This window comes from Amblyomma americanum, chromosome 3, assembly GCF_052857255.1.
Source record: "Amblyomma americanum isolate KBUSLIRL-KWMA chromosome 3, ASM5285725v1, whole genome shotgun sequence".
Classification (NCBI taxonomy): domain Eukaryota; kingdom Metazoa; phylum Arthropoda; class Arachnida; order Ixodida; family Ixodidae; genus Amblyomma; species Amblyomma americanum.
In genome coordinates, this window is record NC_135499.1 from 105,409,016 (window position 1) to 105,413,663 (window position 4,648).

Sequence of the window (4,648 nt, forward strand, 5' to 3'; positions counted from 1 at the left end):
CTTTAACGGTTTGGCGATTCGCGAGAAATCTTGAACAAAGCGCCCATAATACGAGCACAGACCCAAAAACCGGTGAACGGCCTTCTTGTCACTTGGGCGTGGAAAACCTGAGACGGCAGCGGTCTTGTCAGGGTCCGGGCAACCACCTTGTGCGCTGACAACGTGTCCAAGAAAGCGAAGTTCTTCAAAGCCAAAATTGCATTTCTCGGCTTTGATGGTGAGTTGTGAGGATTTGAGTGCTTGTAGCACAATGCGCAACCGCTCCAAGTGTTAGTCAAACGTGGTCGAAAATATAACGACATCGTCCAGGCACACCAGGCAGGACTGCCAGTTCAAGCCGGAGGGAACGGTGTCAATCATGCGCTGGAACGTGGCCGGTGCTGAGCACAGACCAAATGGGAGCACCTTAAACTCATAGAGGCCATCGGGCGTCACGAAAGCTGTCTTCTCCCGGTCTCTTTCGTCCACTTCAAACTGCCAGTACCCACTTTTAAGATCTAAGGACGAGAAGTATCGGGCGTCCCGCAATCGGTCCAGCGCGTCGTCTATCCTGGGCAGTGGGTAAACGTCCTTTTTGGTCACGTTATTAAGTTTTCGATAGTCAACACAGAAACGCAGAGTGTTGTCCTTTTTTGACAAGAACCACAGGCGATGCCCCTGAGCTGGTGGACTGCCGAATGACATCGTCCGCAAGCATTTCGGCAACTTGATTTTGAATGGCTTCTCGCTCCATCGGCGAAACACGGTAGGGGCGCTGGCAGACGAGTCGCGTAGTCGCATCAGTGATGATACGGTGCTTGGCGAGTGGAGTGCGGCCGACCTTCGAACTCGTAGCGAAACAGTCCGCAAAGTCTGCCAAGAGGTCCGACAGAAGATCCTGCTGAACAGATGGCAAGGCCGGATTTATTTTGACTGACTGAAGAGCGTGGTGTTGGCCATCATTCTCTGGAGTGGGTCCTCCCACGGTGCACAAAACTGGGACCTCAGCAACGTCGTGAAGGAAGGCAATAGCCGTGCCTCTGACGAGGTGCTGATTGGAAAAGTTGGTCAGGAGGCCGTTGGTACGGCTGTCACGTAGTTAGACGAGACCTCGGGCAAGAACAAGGCCCCGCTCAAACAGCAGTGGAGTAAGGCCATCTGCCAGGCCCTCGTAGTCGTGGAACAGGTCGTTCCGCACGAGCACCAGGACACTGCACCGCGGCGGCACCGTGGCGTCATTCTGGACAATGCGCAGAGCGTTGCTGCAAGGATCTCGGGAGTCAAAGCGGCCCACGGCCTGTTTGGTCGAGAACGTGACACATGCGTCCGTAAAGTAAATCACAGCACCGTTCGCCTGCCGAAAGTCGATCCCCAGAATCAAGACTCTGGAACACTCAGAGAGCATGACAAATTCACCAACGTACGTGAAACCACAAATTCCAACCCTAGCCGTTCACTTGCCAACAGGGGAAATTAAGTGGCCACAAGCGGTGCGCAAGGGGGTCCCCGTTCATGGTGTCAGAACCTTGTTAAGGTCTCCAGCAAAGGCACGGCTCATAACGGAATAATCAGCACCGGTATCGAGCAGCGCGGTAGCCTCAGTGCCATCAATTGTCACCCGCAAATCGGATGCAGCGTATCGCGTACTGTCGCTGCCTCTCTCTTTCCAGATATATTCGGCTCGATGGTTCCGCGATGCAGGATCTTGACACATCTCGACGTCAGCGGCCTTGCCTGCAGTGGTCGCTGGTGTTAGTTTTCCCGACGAGGACTGGGCGAGCGACGGCCAGCGGAACTACTCAGGCGGCCGGGGCTGGACGCACGATAGCGGAGGGGCGAAGGCGAACGGGACTCACGCCTTCCAGAGTAAACACGGTTCTGTCACGCCCAGAGATGCTCCGAAATCTCAGGTGGTCGTTCACCGTTCTGAGGACAAGGTGCGTCAGGGCGGAAAACGCGAAGACCCACTTGGCGGTACGGACAGGCTCGGTATAGATTACCGGGCTCCCAGAGGCCTACGGTCCGGCGTACGCCACAAATCTGACTTCCGAGGACGTGGCTGAGCTGTAGCAGGGGCAGTTGCATAATATGAGTTGGTGTTACTGACAGCAGACGTCGAGGGAACAGCGGAGTAAGGTGCGGTTGTGTGACATGTGCCAATGCTGCTCATGGCAGATGTCGGAGTAGCGGGACCGTAGCCAGCCGAGCGACGTACAACGGATGCATATGTGGGTCGGGCATCGAACTTGGGCGGCGCTTCGGGAACAGGAGGAGCCTGCGCAACCTGCCGCACTTCGTCCCTGACGACTTCTGTCAGCGCTGCCAGGGGTCCAGGCGCAACCTGGGGCAGACGGAACCGTTGGAGTTCCTCCCGGACAACTGACCGAATCAGTTCGCGCAATGTGTCTGTACTGCCACCTAGGCACGACGAAAAGGTTTCGGGCACAATGCTGTTGATGTCCCGATTTTACTGGCGGGCCCGTTGTTGAAGCGTCGTCTCCATGGTGGTCGCCTCGGTGAGAAATTCCGCTACAGTGCGGGGTGGGCTGCGTACGAGGCCTGCGAAGAGCTCCTGCTTAACCCTTCGCATCAGATGGCGAAGCTTATTCTCCTCAGTCTTGTTGTGATTGGCACGCTTGAATAGACGGGCCATGTCCTCGATGTACATGCGCACACTTTCATTCGTGCGCTGGTTTCGAGAGTGCAGAGCACCTTCAGCCTTCTGCCGGCGGTCGGCGTTAGGGAATGCTGCCAGGAGATTCTGGCAAAACGTTTCCCGGGTGGGAAGGGTAGTCTCGTTATTTCCAAACCACGTCCGGGCAGATTCTTCCAGAGCAAAGTATACGTTGTGGAACTTGCGCTCGTCGCTCCAGCCGTTGTAGCGGGCCACCCGCTCGAAGGTTTCCAGCCAATCCTAAGCGTCTTCGAAAACGTCACCGTGAAAAAATGGCGGTGGTCGCGGTGGGTGGCAAAGGATCAGCGCCAGGAGCCGGGGGTCAGTGGCCATGGCAGTTGGACTCACCGGGCTAGGCTGGGTCGGCGACGGGGACCCGGTGTCAGTGGCCATGTCAGTTAGACTTGGTGGCCGAGACTGCGTCGTTCTTTTGGGCGGAGGGAGGGGCCCAAATTCAGGCGACTCTCCGCGGATACGGCGGCTGGGTCACTGGTGGACAGGTGTGAGGTCCGTTGTGATGCTGTGCGGAGTGCGGTAGTCGGGAAGCGTTACCCAGCACCTCCACCAAATGTTACGAGCAATTCGAAGAACCTCCGGAGACGAGACGTAAAACTGTGGCGGTCCCTAAGTGGTCAGAGCGCGCAAGCGGAAAAGAAACATCTTTCTCCACGGATGCAGGCGCTTTTTCTTCTTCCACAGTGGCACGTATAAATATTATTTAGTTCGGTAAATATCGAAATATTATTGCAGATAATGTGCTCGAGTGTCTTGGTGCATGTGCACAGTAATTAGATGAGCCTGTATGAAGTAATTAGAGAGTGGTTTCTAGTTTTGGATATAGGTGTAATTTTTCATATATCAATCATTTGGTATCTCGGCTCCCGACATTTATTTGCAAAATAATTTACACAAGTGCTTTGAACACTACTCGGTGTACCTTACAGGGAATGCGTTTGGTATGGTACCTATTCCAGGAGAGTGTTTAACATCTAAGTCCAGCAATAACGACACAGCGCATTCTTTTGTTATGGGGATGTTATTAATGGGCAGATAATTACTCACAGGTTGAAACTTGGTCTCATACCATCGTCATTTGTGAACACAGAAGAAAAGAATTCATTGAAAGACATTGCTATTGAAGCTTATCGGTCACGGTTTTATCATTCATGCGAAAAACTGGACAAGGGCTCCTTGTTTTAAGAGAAGAAGCGCTAGAATTTTGGCGGGAAAGAAAGGAGAAAATTATTCACTGACACTGTATGGAAGTGCCTTTCGACTTTACTGATGCTGTTTTTGCCTGTACACGCAATGTAGAAAGCTTGCGTGCATTAGTTTCCGAGGGACAGAGGGTTTTCTTGCAGGACCCGGGACAGCCTTAGCATTAAGCACGTTACCGACAAAAAAAAGAGTAAACAGATGCCAATATACATTACAGTTATCGCAAGTGAAACGACTAATCATTAGTTGTCCTCTCATCAGAGGAAATTCAGATATGTAATAGCCAGCCATATGCAACGCTGACTTTCCACGGGCAACTATTCACAAACACCGAGAACAAGAAACGACGTCTGTGGGAACATTATCCTGCGCATGCGATGGCACGCGCTGCACAGTTTCCAAGAATTAGAACCAACTCTGCATGCGGCTATCTGCGCACTAAGCGTATGCGTAATTGAAGCTTCGATTTTCTGCCACTGGACCAGGAAGTCCACTTTTGACAGCGCAATGGAGCACAAAGCGTCCAATTCTCACTCCGAATTTGGAACTGCCAACATTAATTACTTGCCTGTACTTGTTCCATGAATGTCAGCCAACGCCGAACAGTGTGACACTAATCCATGCAAGTGCAAATCGCGGCTCGAGTGCTTCCTTCGCGTAAAAATGGGGCCAATGAAAACACAATCTGCAACGTGGCCCACTCATCCAGCCGTGACGTGTGTCGTTTAGCATGCAAAACAGCGCGTGTACAGAGTCTAAAGCGCGCTTCATCTCCAA

General features: G+C 52.8%; 1 pseudogene; it reads right to left on the minus strand.

Moving 5' to 3' along the window:
* Positions 1 to 1,994: 1,994 nt before the first annotated feature.
* On the minus strand, positions 1,995 to 3,735 carry LOC144123947 (uncharacterized; annotated as a pseudogene).
* Positions 3,736 to 4,648: the final 913 nt, after the last annotated feature.